General features: G+C 41.5%; 1 long non-coding RNA gene across 2 annotated transcripts in view; it reads left to right on the plus strand.

The window, feature by feature from the left end:
- The window catches only part of LOC148141790 (uncharacterized), a 41,430-nt gene that overhangs the window by 17,934 nt on the left and 3,791 nt on the right, over positions 1-19,705 (plus strand). For both annotated transcript variants that reach the window (XR_015752445.1, XR_015752446.1), the window contains exon 3: positions 13,426-13,617. This is a non-coding gene — a long non-coding RNA (uncharacterized LOC148141790). The remainder of the gene's footprint in view (positions 1-13,425; positions 13,618-19,705) is intronic.

Below are 19,705 nucleotides of genomic sequence, written 5' to 3' on the forward strand. Positions count from 1 at the left end.
CTATCAAGATGTATATATAAAGGAACAATCCTACTGGGAGCAACAGGCCACTGGCTTAAATAAACACCTTTGTACATGACATTGACATATTCGGGCCAAGGACAACAAGTGTGAATATGGTATCTGAACAGGAAAGGTACAGTCACTCAAGTGGCTGCAGAACACTTTGTTTATTGTATATTGTTTCAACAGCTGATGTTGGATGAAGAAACTGCAGGGACATCATCTAATTCCAGATCAATTATTCACCATTACTTGATTGGGATGAATCCAAAGATGCATGTCATAATGCAAGTAACTCATAGACCTCAGAATGTCAACTTGAGATTCAAAATAAACAGCCTTCAGCCCAGATATCTTTAAATCTTTCGTGTTTGAAGAGTACATGTTCAGGGAGAATGGTGGTGAGGGTTCTGGGCAATCCAAGATGGAGGATGAGAAAAAGTTGTGACTGTAAGAACTGCTCCTTTTTTGATGTATTTTCAGTGTTGGAGCTGATTTCCTTAAATTCTAGGAGCAGTAATAATTACTGAATTATAAGTTGTTGAGGCTTCTGGATGGGTACATAAACAGGAAGGGTTTAGAGGGATGTGGGCCAAATGTGGCAAATGAAACTAGATTATCTTAGGATATCTGGTCAGCATGGATGAGTTGGATCGAAGGGTCTGTTTCCAAGCTGAACAGCTCTATAACTATGAAGTCTCCAGAGCAAATGTATAATGTTGATAATAGGGAACAATCTTTGGGCAGCAATTATGCAAGGGCCTGAAAAGTTTAATGCTAAGGGATGCATTAAACACTACCCAATACATGATGTCGCAGGGACATTGGTAGGAGAGCATCTTTTGACTCTCGAAGGAGTAAGAGCTAATGTCAAGGTCATCCTCACCATGAATATATCAATGTCTATTATATCAATCTAACTTGTACTTAGTTGCTCCTGCAATAAACTACATATTGTTTAAGACAAAAGCCTTTCCTCATTAAACGGTTAGATAGGTTTCCTCTACCATACTAGACCAAGCAGGCCCTGTAGAGCCCTATGAAAAAAGAAGAAAAAAGGTGACAACAAATCTACCAAATAAACCTTACACCATGATGAACAATAGTGAGGAATCATCTTACAACAGTTTCCTTTGACAATAAAAGCTTGACACCAGTCATATACAGTTAAGATTGAATAATTTGTAAATCTTAAACCCGTCTTCCTTCTTTAAGACTCAATCACTCCAACTGACACCTCTTAGTTGCCAGCTCTCCAACTTTCGCCCTCACCAGGCTACCTCTTCAATATCAAGGCTTCATCAGGTAAATGCAGCTTTGGATTAGAATCCCTACAATGTGGAAACAGGCCCTTTGGCCCAACAAGTCCACACCCACCCTCCTAAAAGTAACCCATGCAGACCCATTCCCCTACATTTACCCTTAACTAATGGACCGAACACGATGGGCAATTTAGTATGGCCAAGTCATCTGCACATCTTTGCACTGTGGGAGGAAACCAGAGCAAACCACGCAAGCAGGGCGAGAATGTGCAAACCCTAAACAGACAGTCACCCAAGGCCAGAATCGAAACCAGGTCCTTGGCGCTGTGAGCCACCGTGCTGCCACTTTAGATTATGCTTAACAACTCTAACTGGTCAGGAAACAAAGATATGGGATGCTAAAGCCATAAAAAATACCCTTGTATTTATCTTGCACCTCTCATAAACATTGAATGCATCAGTCTTTTACAAGCATATGTAAGGTATAGACAGGATAGATCGAGTGAATCCTTAGAAGAGTGTAAAGGCAGTAGGAGTATACTTAAGAGGGAAACCAGGAGGGCAAAAAGGGGGCATGAGATAGCTTTGGCAAATAGAATTAAGGAGAATCCAAAGGGTTTTTACAAATATATTAAGGACAAAAGGGTAACTAGGGAGAGAATAGGGCCCCTCAAATATCAGCAAGGTGGCCTTTGTGTGGAGCCGCAGAAAATGGGGAGATACTAAACGAGTATTTTGCATCAGTATTTACTGTGGAATAGGAGATGGAAGATATAGAATGTAGGGAAATACATGGTGACACCTTGCAAAATGTCCATATTACAGAGGAGGAAGTGCTGAATGTCTTCAAATGCATAAAGGTGGATAAATCCCCAGAACCTGATCAGGTGTATCCTAGAACTCTGTGGGAAGCTAGAGAAGTGATTGCTGGGCCTCTTATTGAGATATTTATATCATCGATAGCCACAGGTGCGGTGCTGGAAGACTGGGGGTTGGCTAACATGGTGCCACTGTTTAAGAAGGGTGGTAAGGACATGCCAGGGAACTATAGACCAGTGAGCCTGACATCAGTGGTGGGCAAGATGTGCAGTGAATCCTGAGGGACAGGATGTACATGTATTTGGAAAGGCAAGGACTGATTAGGGATAGTCAACATGGCTTTGCATGTAGGAAATCATGTCTCTCAAACTTGATTGAGGTTTTTTGAGGAAGTAACAAAGAGGATTGATGAGGGTAGAGTGATGGACGTAATCTATATGGACTTCAGTAAGGTGTTTGACAAGGTTCCCCATGGGAGACTGGTTAGCAAGGTTAGATCTCATGGAATATAGGGGGAACTAGCCATTTGGATACAGAACTGGCTCAAAGGTAGAAGACAGAGGGTGGTGGTGGAGGGTTGCTTTTCAGACTGGAGGCCTGTGACCAGTGAAGTGCCACAAGGATTGGTGCTGGGTCCTCTACTTTTTGTCATTTACATAAATGATTTGGATGCAAACAAAAGAGATACAGTTAGTAAGTTTGCAGATACATAGCGTCATAGAGATGTACAGCATGGAAACAGACCCTTCGGTCCAACCCGTCAGATATCCCAACCCAAACTAGTCCCACCTGCCAGCACCCGGCCCATATCCCTCCAAACCCTTCCTATTCATATACCCATCCAAATGCCTCTTAAATGTTGCAATTGTACCAGCCTCCACCACATCCTCTGGAAGCTCATTCCATATGCCTACCACACTCTGCGTGAAGAAGTTGCCCCTTAGGTCTCTTTTATATCTTTCCCCTCTCACCCTAAACCTATGCCCTCTAGTTTATGTCTCCCCGACCCCACGGAAAAGACTTTGTCTATTTATCCTACCCACGCCCCTCATAATTTTGTAAGCCTCTATAAGGTCACCCCTCATCCTCCGAAGCTCTAGGGAAAACAGCCCCAATCTGTTTAGCCTCTCCCTATAGCTCAAATCCACCAACCCTGGCAACATCCTTGTAAATCTTTTCTGAGCCCTTTCAAGTTTCAAAACATCTTTCCGATAGGAGAACAGAATTGCATGCAATATTCCAACAGTGGCCTAACCAATGTCCTGTACAGCCACAACATGACCTCCCAACTCCTGTACTCAATACTCTGACTAATAAAGGAAAGCACACCAAATGCCTTCTTCACTATCCTATCTACCTACGACTCCACTTTCAAGGAGCTATGAACCTGCACTCCAAGGTCTCTTTGTTCAGCAACACTCCCTAGGACCTTACCATTAAGTATATAAGTCCTGCTAAGATTTGCTTTCCCAAAATGCAGCACCTCGCATTTATCTGAATTAAAGTCCATCTGCCACTTCTCAGCCCATTGCCCCATCTGGTCCTGATCCCGTTCTCATCTGAAGTAACCCTCAGGTTCATAGCTCCTTGAAAGTGGAGTCACAGGGAGATAGGATAGTGAAGAAGGCGTTTGCTATGCTTTCCTTTATTGGTCAGAGTATTGAGTACAGGAGTTGGGAGGTCATGTTGCGGCTGTACAGGACATTGGTTAGGCCACTGTTGGAATATTGTGTGCAATTCTGGTCTCCTTCTTATTGGAAAGATGTTTTGAAATTTGAAAGGATTCTGAAAAGAACAGGCTAGGGTTGTTTTACCTGGAGCGTTGGAGGCTGAGGAGTGACCTTATAGATGTTTACAAAATTATGAGGGGCATGGATAGGATAAATAGACAAAGCCTTTTCCCTGGGGTCAGGGAACCCAGAACTAGCGGGCATAGATTTAGGGTGAGAGGGGAAAGATATAAAAGAAACCTAAGGGGCAACTTTTTCCCATAGGGGGTGGTACGTGTATGGAATAAGCTGCCAGAGGAAGTGGTGAAGGCTGGTACAGTTGCAACATTTAAAAGGCATTTGGATGGGTATATGAATAGGAAGGGTTTGGAGGGATATGGTCCAGGTGCTGGCAGGTGGGATTAGATTGGTTTGGGGTATCTGATCGGCATGGACAGGTTGGACCGAAGGGTCTGTTTGTTCACATTAAACTCTGACAGAGAGCAATGTGGTATTTATCAAGTTTTTTTGTGATGTTGCGCTGCTCTTCTTTAAAATAATGCCATGGAATTGAATGAGAGGGCCAATGGAGCCTTGGTTTAATGTATCATCTGAAAGACTGCACCTCCTCCATACGTCTCCAGATTATTCTGCTCAAATTGTGGAGGAGGACCTCAAACCTACAACTCCCAGACAAGAATGTTATCAATTGAGCCTTGATTGAATGATAATGCAGTTAAAAAGCTGCAGAAAAATCTTTCCACGAACATTAATGTTCTTAATTTACTGCCAGTCCACCACACTGCAAGAAGTCAAAATGTTAAAATTGACAAAATAATCACAAAATTGTTATGTAATGGAGCCAACTACATATCCAAACCTTTCAGCATTTGACTTGGCAGCAGGAGTTCAGTTTAAATGTTCCTAAGCATTGACTTGGACTGCCTATAGACTGCCTATAGTATTTACGAGTGGTCAGGAGCTGTTGGTAGGAACACACGTTTTGCCAAGACTGGATTTTGGGAACATCAATTGATTCCATTTTACGTACCTCAATTAGGCTCTGCCTGTTTCTGGCAGGGGATTCGTTTTCCTAAATCAAGAAAGGAGTAGGTCAGCAGTGAATTAGCAGTTGTCTGTGATGGCACAATTTTGCTGCCACTACAGCATTTATTGTAAGTCATGCAAAAAAGTAAAAGGAAACGCAGCCTCGATATCTCCACATGTCCACAAGGTGCTTAGGATCGGTTTCAGTGAATGAAGAACTCAGCAAGATAATAGCGAGTATCTGCAATTCTCTATTTAACATTTATAGTCATAGAGTCATATAGATGTACAGCATGGAAACAGACCATTCAGTCCAACCCGTCCATGCCGACCAGATATCCCAACCCAATCTCATCCCACCTGCCAGTACCCGGCCCATATCCCTCCAAACCCTTCTTATTCATATACCCATCCAAATACCTCTTAAATGTTGCAATTGTACCAGCCTCCAACACATCATCTGGCAGCTCATTCCATACCCGTACCACCCTTTGTGTGAAAAAAGTTGCCCCTTGGGTCTCTTTTATATCTTTCCCCTCTCACCCTAAACCTATGCCCTCTCGTTCTGGACTCCCCAACCCCAGGGAAAAGACTTTGTCTATTTACCCTATCCATGCTCCTCATTATTTTGTAAACCTAAACTTTGACCTGAGCTGACCTGGCATGGAGAAATAATAAACAACATGTGAGAGGGAGATTGAAAAGGAAATGAATGAGCAATTAGAAAGCAACACAGACATGTAACTAGGGTCCATTCCTACAAACCCAAATGGTATAAGATTTGACAGGAGGCATGCATTAGTCTAGTTGAGCTTCAAGGATCGAAGATTAAAGCTGGAAGTTAAAGAGGAAAGACAAGAATTATCTCCATAAGCAAGTTTTTTTCTTTTTCTTGCCATTCTGACTCTTCTTTTCTGCTCTTTGTGACACTCCTGATTTGCTCTCTGTTGCTCTTGTATCTCTGTGAACCATTTCTGTTCCTTTCTCTCTGCCATTCCTGTTTTGTTTCCTTTCTTTGTCATTTTTTCCCTTCAGTTCTCTCATTTTACCCATCGTCTTATTCCCGTCCCATCCAGTCAAGCTTGAGTAAGTCACTGCTGAAGGATATTATCACAAGACTATTAATCCAGAGACAAAGGTAATTTTCTTGGGACCCAGGTCAAATCCTGCCACACCAGATCATAGAATTCAATAAACATCTGCAATTAAGAGGTTAGTGATGAATATTGTCGATTGCTAGCAAAAAGCATCTGGTTTACTAAGACTTTAACATTTGGTCTTTTAAGGAAAGAAACTGTCAGCCTTATGTTGGCTGGTCTACATGTGACTCCAGATCCACAGCAATAACTCTAAGCGATTAAAGATGGGCAATAAATGGCTACTGATGCCCATGTCCTGTGAATGAATAAAACAAAATTTCTAATACAATCCAACTCCTTGTCTATTTGTCTCTCATGTTTAGGCAGTAGTGTTAAATTGGAGCTGTTTGTTGAGGGAGATGTGAGGGCAGCACAATGGCTTAGTGGTCAGCATTGCTGCTTCATGGCACCAGGGACCCGGATTCAATTCCAGCCTTGGGTGACTGTTGGTGTGATGTTTGCACACCCTCCCGGTGTATGTGTGGGTTACCATTGGATGTTCTGGTTTCCTCACACGGTCCAAAGATGTGCAGGTTAGGTGGATTGACCACGCTAAATTGCTCATAGCGTCCAGTGATGCGCAGTTTAGATGGATTAGCCATTGATAAATGTGGGGTTATGGGGGTAGAGTAGAGAGTTGGGTTTGGATGGGATGCTCTTTGGAGGGCCAGTACAGACACAGTGGGCCAAAAGGCTTCTATCTGCACTGTAGGGATTCTATGAGACACTTGATAAATGGTTGTTCCATCACCATCCATTGCTCAAGGTAAAAAAAAAAGACTCAGAGCTTCCAGTTGCCTGTCATTTCAACAGACCAGCCTGTTCCCTGGCCAACATCTCTGCCTCAGGCTTGCTGCAGTGCTCCAGCCTTCTGGACTCAATATCGAGTTCAATAACTTGAATTCTCCCATGTACTTACCCCAACCCCCACACACTGGGCTTTGTTATCATATAGTCTGCTTTTACACACAACCCATTGATAGCCACTAACAATCCCCATTAGTAGCTATTCATCCTCCTAGCCATATCATTATCCACTCCTTTGTCTGTCCAATTGTTCTTTTTTTGGGGCTCGATCCCATCTATCATTTACTCCTTCATCCTTCTCCCCACCCTATCATCTGCAGATAAACTGACATTTTCCTACCATCAGTTCTGAGGAAAGGTCACTTGACTCAAAACAGTAACTCTGATTTCTCTCCACGGATGCTGCCTGATCTGCTGTGCTTTTCCAGCACCACACTCTCGACTCTAATCTCCAGCATCTGCAGTCCTCACTTTCGCCTAGTAGATTTTTATTAGCTGCTTGCAATTGTTGAACCATTTCTGAGGTTTAATGTTTTTCTTGAAGCATATCCATTCATGTTGATGTTCTCTATGCGTCATTGGAAAGATGCATTGGACAGAGTTGGCTTCTGCCAATACAAGTGGGGCATCAACACCCTGCCTGTAGCTTCAATGTTCATGACTCTGTACAAAGCTGTGAGACTTCTTGCATGCACAATTAATTATGCCTTTCTAATTCCATAATCCAAGAGTTTTCAGAGGTGGTGGTGAATGCTGGCTGTAGACATTTCTAAAGCTCCATCTGTGTTCATTTGCGATTGAACTACTATCAGTGTCTCATTTCTCTGTCACGCTCCAGCCTTCATCGCAGGGAAGAATTCTTGCCTCTAACTGTAGTTGCAGATCCTGTTGTTGCATGCTCTTGGTAGGTTCAGTAGAATAAGTAGACAACTTTATCTCTTTTTAACTTATTCAACAATGGGTGAATCTCCTCAAAAGAAGAGAGGAGAAGCCTTCACAAACAGTGCCATTGGAATCCAAGAGTGCCAACAAGTCCAATAAATGAACAACGTGAGTGGTGGGAGTTCATTTCTGTCACTGTCCTGGAAGAACAAATTAAGGTCTAGCAAACTCTCTTGTGGTTTGTAAGTTTCATCTTTGGTGCTTTTTACATCTCACTGTAATTTAAAGAATATTCAATGTTACACAAGTAGCTCCACTCATTAAAGACACACAATAATTAGGAATAACATGCAGGATTTCTGTCATCTCTCTTCCATTACTACAAGGTGCAGCATGTATTTGTCCTCTTACTCTGATTTTAATCATTTTTTTGCACCAAAGCTAAATGGAGGACAGTCTGGGAATTTTTCGCTTCAACCATGGCATAGCTTTTAAAGTAGCAAATATATCTGCCCTTGTATTAAATGTAAAACTAGTTTTCTATAATATCCACATATCAGAATTTGTAAGTCTTCAAAATCAGGGCAGCTGAACCTTTCTGTTGGATCTGTTATATGCCCCTGGAAGGGTTTTATTTTTGCTCTTTAGAACCCTCTCATGCCTAGAGACTTGCAGACTGTGGCGATCTGTTTTCCTTTTTCTGTGCTGCCAGTGGAGTTCTATCATGGTCCCTCAGATCTCATGATCTTCTGTACTACTAGCTGAGCCTAACTCATGCCAGTGAGACCTTTTATTACTGTCAACCAAGCCCTGTTTCCTTGTGACTCTCTTCCACATTCCTGTAAAAACCTCCAACTTTCCAAAATGTTTTACTCATGTGCCCAACAAAATTATCCATTGCTTACAAAATTCACTGTTATGGACTTCCTGCTGCACTTTTTTTACATTTTGAATGAGCTTTCCTCTTTGGAGCACACTGCTAAGGCAGACCTTGAACTCAGTTACCCTCTGCTTTCTTTTGTTGTTGTGTTTCTGTTCAGGTTTTTCACTTACTTTAAGATTCAGACTGCTGGGTTGTCCTTGTCCTTCGACTGAAACAGTCCAGTCACTAGGCTTCCCATCATGTGCCCCTTTTACTTGTGTCCAGTTCTATGGATTGGTGACTGCCTGCCTCCATGTAGTAAGATCAGGTTGAAACTGTGGTGAGTGAATATTAACAGGCTCTATTAAAAATAGCTATAGATTAGACTGTGGGAAGAAACCCATGCAGACACAGGGAGAATGTGCAAACTCCACACAGGCAGTTGCCCAAGGCTGGAATCAAACCTGGGTCCCTGGCACTGTGAGGCAGCAGTGCTAACCACTGAGCCACCATGCCACCCCTATATAACAAGGAATGTTAAGAGAGACCATTTTCTAGAGCCTTATAAACCCAGATCTGATGTCACTATGACATGTGCAAAAGAACCTATTCTTGGCATAAAGTTTCAGTTAACCCTTTGCTCCACAGTTCTCCAGCCAGATTGCTAATGGTAATGTAGTGGTAATGTCATTAGATATTGAAGGATTGGGTTAATGCGCTAGGCTCATGGGTTCGCACCCCAATACAGAAGCTGGAGAACTTTCAATTCATAAATTTACTTTGTTAAAAAAAATCGGAATTGAAATCTTGACTGAGTAATAGTATCTTTGAAACCATAATCACCTGTCATTAAAAAAAAATTAATCACTATTATTGTCTAAAGAAGGTAACATCCATCCTTACTTGGTCTGGTCTTCACATGACTCCAGACTCTCAATTTTGTGGTTGACTCTTAACAGCTCTCAATGACAATGCAACGGATGTTGCCCTTGCCAGAGACACTCACATCCCATGAATGAAATGTCTTTCCAATTGCCAATTTATCCTCATTTAGACAGGCTTCAAATGGTACCGATACTCAACTGACTTGCCTGCATCATTGGCTTTATTCTAAAGCTGTCTTCTGATGTGTGTGTGTGTCTATCCTTTTATGTTAAACTCTGAACAAAAAGTTACTATAATTGGTAAACTCAGTCTTTTGGTTATAAAAAGCATGGATAAAATACAAAGGCAGTTTCTCATGTCAACACAGGAAATGTAGCACTGTTAAAACCCAACAACTGTCCAGTTACGTAGCTCATACAGAATTTTATATTGATCATTTCCATCTCCTTCCTGCCTTGGCAATGATCCCACATCTCTTTACTCGTCCTTTATATTTCAAATATGCTTAGTGATGGTCTATTTCATAAATTAACAATAGCTAAGAGACATCCTACTGCACCAGAAGTCAGCTTCTATCATAAGGCAGCTTCTTGCTAAACTGGAGAACCAAGTCCCTTCTTCTCAGCTAAGAAATTTAACAGTAGGAATGGGTAATTAATAGTTTCACCCAGGAGGTTTACAGCCCTTGTAGGACACTGTCTTTGAATCTTATTGCGTGTCCCTCCATAACTAGCAGTCACTATTCTGATGAAAGATCACTGGAATTGAGATGTCTGCTATATTTCTCTTTACAGATGCTGCCAGAGCTAATGAATTAATTGCTGGGGGATCTTTCTGAAAATCTCAGTCGGAGTTTATATCAGTGTAACTGCGGTTTTGTAGCTTTTAATTTAGCAGTTACTGTAAAAATAACCAGTAAAAGTAACATTTTTATTCAGACTAAAATGTCCATGTCAAATACTTTTAATAGAGCAATTGTCATCACAATTTTTGTCCCTCAATACAAAATCATTTTGTTAGAACAGCATGTAGCACTACCTCCCCAAGTGCTGACATTAAAAGTCATATTATTTGGCATCACAATTATAAAGGTCAGAAGTATTTCAATTATAAATGTATCAAGTGACCAACATTTCTTTTGCCTTACACTGTGTCCCACCCAAAAGCTATTTCTGTCATTCTCATATGATTGCAAAACACTGGCATTGACAAAAATATCTGTCCCTCAATATTTCTCCTGTGCCATTCTGTCACGTGTGCATTTACAAGTTTCTGTCGCAAGGCTACTTCCACAAGTATGTGAAATAGGAATGTTGCAATGTAGTCAAACAATACTGAAGGAAAGCCTGTTCCTGGAGTAATGTGCCATTACAGCACAGGTTAGCACTACAATGCATTCTAGCACAGGCTGTGAAATCATCTCCCTCAGAACAATGAAAGGACATCAGCCTGAAAGATTGACACAGTTTCTCTCCACATTCATTCAGAATTTATTGTCCATCCCTAATTGCCCAGAGGGCAAGTGAGACTCAAACACATTGCTGTGGGCTTGGAGTCACATGTAGTCCAGACTAGGTAAAGATGGCAGTTTCCTTCCCTAAAGGACATTAGGGAACAATGGATTCATGGTCATTGTTAGATTCTTAATGCCAAATATTTATTGAATTCAAATTCCAACATCTGCCATGGTGGGATTCAAACCCACGTCCCCAGAACGTTACCTGGGTCTCTGGATTAACAGTCCAGCAATAATACCACTGGGCCAATGTGTGTCTTGTAACTTGGATCCTTGGTTTGGTTGATAGAACTTTGATTTAATTCAGCTCCCATTTCCCTACAGATCAGGGGAACAAAGATAATGTTGTTGTGGTCTCACTTGTGCAATGTTAAACTGAGGTGCTGAATTTAAGAATTATGTGGCAGTATTCTAGATAATGCAGCTCTATCGATCAACCTCACAACAAAAAAGGTTAACTGCTTCTTCATCTCATATGTTTTTTGTGAGATCTCACTGTGAGCTAATTGAGGGCCATTTGTGTCTTCATAATAACAGATTACATTCTAAAAGAAACACATTGAGTATAAAGCAATTTGAGATAACTTCAGAATACGAGAAGGCCATATTTCAGTTCAATTTTTTTTTTGTTCAGAAAGTTTACAAATGCTTTCTTTCTTCAAATTGTTGAAACAGATTAAAACAGGAGACAAAATACTGACTGCTAGAATGCTCCAGTCAATGCTTCCACCTGGTACCATGTCTCTTACAAGTAATCCCTGTGTTTAACCATATTCTTATCCAGTCATTCATTTTATTCTATGTTTCTATTCTTTCAGAAAAGGAAAAATTCACATTTCTGTCATAACTTCAGGAAGTGCCTTACAGCAAACCAAGTGTCAGCCCAAGTGCAGTGTATAATTCCCTGCAGTGGGGTTTGAACCAATGATTGTCAAATTCAGAAATACATATGCTACCACTAAGCCACAACTGACATTCAATATACTTGCACATAAGAAATCTTTTAACATAAAAAGGATATGACCAAAAAAAATATAGTTTTTATTTGAAAGTGAACAGTGATGACTAACAGACCGAAGTAATGTAAGGATTTCACCCAAGACTAGATTTTATGGCTCTACAACATTTAAAATAATATAATTTTTGACAACAAATCCTAACGATATCGGCAACAGTTCTCAGCAGATTTGATTAAATTATACTGCATTGTGTTACATTGTATACAAATACTTGTATAACAATTCCAAAAGATGTGCAGGTCAAGTGAATTGGCCGTGCTAAATTACCCATAGTGTTAGGTGCATTAGTCAGGGGTAAATGTAGGGAAATGCGTCTAGGTGGGTTACTCTTCAGAGGGTTGGTGTGGACTTACTGGGCCTGTTTCCACACTGTAGGGAATCTAACCTAATCTATTTAAATGCCATATGCAGATGCAAAATAGAGCTCAAGCAAAAATCACTAATTGCTCTTAAAAGTTTAATTCGTAGAATCACAGAATTGTTACAGTGCAGAGGGACACCAAGTGTGCAATAACTGTCTAAAAAGACTGTTACTGCCTGCCGCACAGGCTGGATGAGTATTCTTTTCTCCCCAATAGTACAATAAAACATTTGGTAGGTAAGGCTCTGCTAAGGGCATTTGCAACAATCACGCCTCTTCTGATTCAGTGATGCCACCCATCTGTCTTTAATTTGCATTTCATCATCAGGTCATTTATTATTCAAGAATGAAAATGCAAGAATGAAAGCTTCAAGCAAATTACAAGACCGTAAAAGATAGGAACAGGAATAGACCATTCAGACTTCAAGCCTGTTCTGCCAGTCTGTAGGATTGTGGCTGATGCAACATTACTCACATCGACTTTCCTGCCCATTCCCCAACACACATAATTCCAGACTGATGAAGAATCTGTCGATCTCAGCTTTAAACATACACAGGGAGTCAGCCTCCACAGCTTTTGTGGCAAGGGGTTGCAAAGACTCACAACACTGAGAGAAGAAATTCCTCCTCATCTTAGTCTTACATTTGCGTGCTCTCATTGTATCTTTGACTCATTGGCTAAACTAAGTGTAGTTAGACAGAGCACTTCAATACAGCACCTGAAGTTTCCATTTCACAAACACATTTCAAAGCCAGCACTGAAAGACAACACCTCAGAATTGCCACATTCACACACTGAACTTTACATAGGCTAGAACACCGCCTGTGATGTGGAAGGGAGTCTTTTCTTCAGGAGAGGCTGCTATCATGATGTTTTACTGGCAGAAAGCACACCCCTCCCCCACAACCCCTCCCCAATGTAGAATGAACAGATTGGTTGCACAACACGTTTGGATATGGTCACACACCTCAGAGCTCCTTATGGAGGCATGGCAATGACTTCATTGGGAATCTTCCTTGCCACCCTCTTTGTGAAGGGCATAACATTGTCATAAATGTGAGAAAACAGGAAGTTCTTCAATAAAACTGAATTATATTTTTGAATTTTCCACAGAATATCGACTCACATATCTCACATGTCTGTGAGATCTCTGTGTCTGGAGTCCTTGTAGCCTTGATCCAACTACAAAGGCAATACAGAATGATATAGCAATTTTACTTCATTGGCAAGTTAGCAAGAGCAGCAACCTGCCACACAGCCTCCAGAGGGAGAGGTAGCTGGTGAAGATCCAACAAGAAGGTTGAGGTAAATGATGAGAACTCTTTGGAGGATATGGAAAATAAAGAACATGAAAGCATGAAGGGTTAAAGCATGAATACCACTGGCAATCTGTGTTCTGTGGAAGACAGGATGGGATAACCATAATGGAACATTCTTACACCAATTAAGGTTAAGGTTGAAAGGTCACTATGGCGGGATGAGATAACACAAATAATAAAGCAAGTTTCTTGGTTAAGTGCCATTATGACAGGATTGGGACAATAAATATTTGGGACATTGCATTAAAATATCTAATTAATAGTCAGTAGAGTCAGCTTGAGACAGGAGACTATTGTAACAGATGGAATAGCTAAATATCTATCATGACAGGTTAGTCTGGAATTGAAGATCACTGTAGCACAGTTAGTAATAAATATCTAACCGTGACATTAGAATAACATTAAATAGAATGTACAACTAAAGAGATCATGGGAACTAACATCACTGGTTTATTGTGTAGCTAGAGTGAGGTACTTTGATTAGTATAGTTATACATGCTAATAAGCTAACAGAAACATGATAAAAAAAGATATAAAAATCCACGGACCCTGAGGTTCATGGGCATTCGAGAATCTGCTTTCTCAGTGTCAAGGTTTTTTGTTTGCAAATAAAAGACCTACTTCTTGAAGAACTCCCTGTGTCTCCTGGTGGTTCTCTATATTTTCTCCACAACAAGGACAATGCAAAAACTGATTTAAGGATGTCTCAGACCATCATCACAAAACTGTCATCTGCTGAAATTGGACCTGCACTGTGAAGGAACAAATTGTAATCCCATCCAGTGACTACCAAGGCTTGAGTTTTTATGCTAGCAGCTCGTTTCAGGAGCAACTGGGAACCTGTATGACATCTCCCAATCCTCAATCCATAAATCCATCTGGATGAGAGTCAAGCAGTTCAAGGAGTAGGAATTGTCAACTTCGCTGGCTTCCCCCGCTGTGGGCCCTATCGACTGCACCTACATTATTTTAACAAGGCCCTATCACCAAGGTGCAGTACCTGTCAACAAAACAGACTTCTGCTCCATCAATGGTCAAATTATATGTGACCATTAATCTAGGTATTGGTGGTCTGCAGTAGCTATCCAGGAAGCCTACTCGGATGGAAGAGAAGTTAGTGGAGGGATACAGGAGCATAAGAGGTGATGAGGTGCCCCAGTAAGTGAGTAAGAAATGCAGATGGCAAGAAGGGTTAATGAGAAGGTGAAGTGGGCGAGAGCCATCCAGTGGGACATTGAATGTTGTCGTCCGTGATCCTTGGTGAGATGTGTGTACCGTACCAGAGTTAGAGGGAGGGATGGCCTTGGGAATGTGAAGTAGCAGACAGAAGTTGGTGGCACTTAACCTTGTGAGGCACGGAAAACCATTGACCTTCTTCCTGCTCAGACTTTTAGCTACCTTTGATGGTTTTCAGGGAAAAGGACTGACTTCCTCTCCACCGTCTCACCCTAACCTAAATCCACCACGACCCCCAGAGCCCTTTGGACAAATGGGGAGAGCGAGCTTTCCTTTCCTTTGGGCCATATCCTCAGTGACAGTGGTCAAGCACAACAGTAGGCGAGCCATTGCTGGCTGTTAGAGTCTAAATTTCGAATTTAAATATGGCCTAACAGCACGAACAGTGGATGGTCCAAGCATTGGCAAGCTCTTCCAGCTTTCTGGTCATGCAATTCCCCACAAATGCATCCCAAAAAAGCATTTGCTTGGGTAAAGAAGACTAGAGGATCATGGGAGAAATAGCCACTTAAAGCCATTGTAGACCGAGCATCAAGATTCTCACTCAACAAAACGCAAATGGGAAATTTGTACTCCATGTGTTGCTCAAAGGTTTCATAATCATTAGAGGATAAATGAGTAACTGTAAGATTCCTTAGCCTTCTCAAATAATTGAGTCTTTATCATTTGCCTTGAGTACATCCAGTATAATATCAGAGAAAGTTTCTTCTCCAATAACCAGGGCAAAAGCAAATGAACTGAAAAGTATATGAAATAGTAATTAAACTAACCAGCATAGAAACACAACTGACCTCTAGTGTTAGGGTTAGTAAGTTATCTCTGATTTCTTTTGTTAGTTGTCCCTTCATATATTCTTCCAGATTTCTCTCAGCATCACACAATCACTTATAAAATGGGTAAACAAACTGCTTTCTGAGTGATCTAAATCTCCCACATCTCCACCCATCTGACTCGAAGGATAAGCAAAATTATGAGAGGTGCCTTTCATTTGATATCTAACACTCAAAGCAATAAGAATCTATCTGGGGAGAGGAAGCATCCATTTCTTAAAACAGACCATCAATTACACACGTTTGGATAAAATGAGTTAATCACAGGTAATTATCAAGTGAGTTATTGAACATAGAACATAGAACATCACAGCGCAGTACAGGCCCTTCAGCCCTCGGATGTTGGGCCAACCTGTGGAACCAATCTGAAGCCTATCTATCCTACACTATTCTATTTTTATCCATATGTTTATCCAATGACCATTTAAATGTCCTTAAAGTTGGCAAGTCTACCACTGTTGTAGGCTGTGCGATCCCCGCCCTTACTACTCTCTGATAAAAGAAACTACCTCTGACATCTATTCTATACCTATCACCCTTTAATTTATAGCTATGTCCCCTCGTGCTAACCATCACCGTCCGAGGAAAAAGGCTCTCACTGTCCACCCTATCTAAGCCTCTGATTATCTTGTATGTCTCAATTAAGTCACCTCTCAACTTTCTTCTCTCTAACAAAAACAGCCTCAACTCCCTCAGCGTTTCCTCATAAGACCTTCCCTCCATACCAGGTAACATGCTAGCAAATCTCCACTGAACCCTTTCCAAAGCTTCCATATCCTTCCTATAATGCGGTGACTAGAACTGTACACAATACTCAAGCTGCAGCATGATCTCATGGCTCCAAAACTCAATCTCTCTACCAATAAAAGCTAACACACCATATGCCTTCTTAAGAACCTTACCAACCTGGGTCACAACTTTCAGGGATCTATGTATATGGACATCGAGATCTCTCTGCTCATCTACACTACCAATAACCTTACCATTAGCCCAGTACTCTATTCCTGTTACTCCTTCCAAAGTGAATCACCTCATACTTTTCAGTATTAAACTCCATTTGCCATCTCTCTGCAACTTATCTATGTCTCTCTATAACCTGCAACATTCTTCAGCACTATCCACAACTCCACCGACCTTAGTGTTGTCCGCAAATTTACTAACCCATCCTTCTACGCCCTCATCTAAGTCATTTATAAAAATAACAAACAGTAGTGGTCCCAAAATAGATTGTTGCAATACCCCACTAGTAACTGAGCTCCAGGATGAACATTTCCTATCAACCACCACCCTCTGTTTTCTTTCAGCTAGCCAACTTATGATCCAAACCATTAAATCACCCTCAATCCCATGCCTCCGTATTTTGTGCAATAGCCTACCATGGGGAACCTTATCAGGCACCTTACTGACATCCAAATATATCACATCAACCACTTTACCCTCATCCATCTGTTTGGTCACCATCTCAAGAGCTCAATAAGGTTTGAGAGCCATGACCTACCCTTACAAAACCGTGTTGGCTATCCCTAAACAATTTATTCCTCTCTAGTTTATTATAAATCCTATCTCTTATAATCTTTTCTAACACTTTACCCACAACCGAAGTAAGGCTCATTGGCCTATAATTACCAGGGTTGTCTCTACTCCCCTTCTTGAACAACATTTGCTATCCTTCTGACACTATTCCTGTAGACAATGACAACATAAAGATCAAAGCCAAAGGCTCTGCAATCTCCTCCCTAGCTTCCAAGCAAATCCTAGGATAAATCCCATCCGGCCCAGGGGACTTATTTAGTTTCGCACTCTCCAGAATTGCTAACACCTCTTCCTTGTGAACCTCAATCCCGTCTAGTCTAGTAGCTTGTATCTCAGTATTCTCCTCAACAACATTGTCTTTTTGTAGTGTGAATACTGAGGAAAAATAATAATTTTGTGCGTCTCCTACCTCCTCGGGCTCCACGCACAACTTCCCACTACTGTCCCTGATTTGCCCTAATCATTCTCTAGTCATTCTTTTATTTCTGATGTACCTACAGAAAGCTTTAGGGTTTTCCTTTACCCTATCTGCCATTGACTTCCCATGGTCTCTCTTGGCTCTTAGCTATCTCGGTCTTTCCTGGCTAACTTGTGACTCTCAAGCACCCTAACTGAGCCTTCACATCTCAATCTAACATAAGCCTGCTTCTTCCTCTTCACAAGAGATTCAACTTCTTTAGTAAACCACGGTTCCCTCACTCGACTACTTCCTCCATGCCTGACAGGTACATACTTATCAAAGTCACACAAGTAGCTGTTCCACATTTCAGTTGTGCCCATCCCCTGCAGTTTCCTTCCCCATCCTATACATCTGAAATCTTGCCTAATCGAATCATAATTGCTTTTCCCCCAGCAATAACTCTTGCCCTGCAGTATATACCTATCCCTTTCCATCACTAAAGTAAGCATAACTGAATGGTGGTCACTGTCACCAAGTGCTCACCTACCTCCAAATCTAACACCCGGCCTGATTCATTCCCCAGTATCAAATCTAATATGGCCTCACCCCTTGTTGGTTTGTTTACATGCTGTGTCAGGAAACCATCCTGCACACATTGGACAAAAACCGACCCATATAAAGTACTTGAACTATCGTATTTCTAGTCAATATTTGGAAAGTTAAAGTTCCCATTACTCTCACTCCTATCCAGAATCATCTTTGCTATCCTTTCCTCTAAATCTTTAGAACAATTCGGAGGCCTACAGAAAACTCCTAACAGGATGACCCCTCCTTTCCTCTTTCTCAGCCCAAACTACCTCAGCAGACAAGTCCTTAAACATCCTTTCTGTCACTGTAATACTGTCCTTGACTATCAAAGCCATACCTCCCCCTCTTTTATCATTTTCTCTGTTTTTACTGAAACATCTAAATCCCAGAACCTGCAACAACCATTCCTGTCCCTGCTCTATTCATGTTTCCGAAATGGCCACAACATCAAAGTCCCAGGTACCAACCCATGCTGGAAGTTCACCCACCTTATTCCGGATGCTCCTGACATTGAAGTAGATACACTTCAAACCACCTCCTGCTTGCCAGTGAACTCTTGTGACCTTGAAACCTCATTTCTGATCTCATTACTCAACCTCCTGGACACTGGAATTACAATTTAGGTTCCCACTCTCCTGCTGAATCAGTTTAAACCCTCCCTAAGATCATTACCAAATTTCCCCCTCAGGATATTGGTACCCCTCTGGTTCAAGTGTAGACTATCCTGTTTGTAGAGGTCCCACCTACTCCAGAATGAGTCCCAATTATCCAGGTATCTGAAACCCTTCTTCCTGCACCATTCCTGGCAAGTTGACTCTTACCAGAGCTGGAAGACGTCCACTCATCACATATCTGAATTTTCAGTTGTTGTTTAAGAAGATGTCTCCAAAAATGTACAGGTCATTGGTTAGGCCACTGTTGGAAAATTGCATGCAATTCTGGTCTCCTTCCTATCGGAAAGATGTTGTGAAACTTGAAAAGGTTCAGAAAAGATTTACAAGGATGTTGCCAGGATTGGAGGATTAGAGCTATAGGGAGAGGTTGAATTGGCTTGGGCTGTTTTCACTGGAGCGTCGGAAGTTATAGAAGTTTATAAAATCATGAAGGGCATGGATAAGGTAAATAAACAAAGTCTCTTCCCTGGGGTTGGGGCGTCCAGAACTAGCGGGCATAGGTTTTGGATGAGAAGGGAAAGATATAAAAGAGACCTAAGGGGCAACGTTTTCACGCAGAGGGTGTTATGTGTATAGAATGAGCTGCCAGGGGAAGTGGTGGAGGCTGGTACAATTGCAACACTTAAAAGGTGTCTGGGTGGATATATGAACAGGAAGGGTTTCGAGGGATATGGGTCAGGTGCTGGCAGGTGGGACTGGATTGGGTTGGGATATCTGGTCAGCATGGACAGGTTTGACCGAAGGGTCTGTTTCCATGCTGTGCATCTGTATGACTCTATGTGCAGATTAAATCAATTGACTGTGCTAAATTAC

This window comes from Chiloscyllium plagiosum, unplaced genomic scaffold (genome assembly GCF_037043375.1).
Source record: "Chiloscyllium plagiosum isolate Xiang-an unplaced genomic scaffold, Cpla_swu_hap1 HiC_scaffold_32, whole genome shotgun sequence".
Taxonomy (NCBI): Eukaryota; Metazoa; Chordata; class Chondrichthyes; order Orectolobiformes; family Hemiscylliidae; genus Chiloscyllium; species Chiloscyllium plagiosum.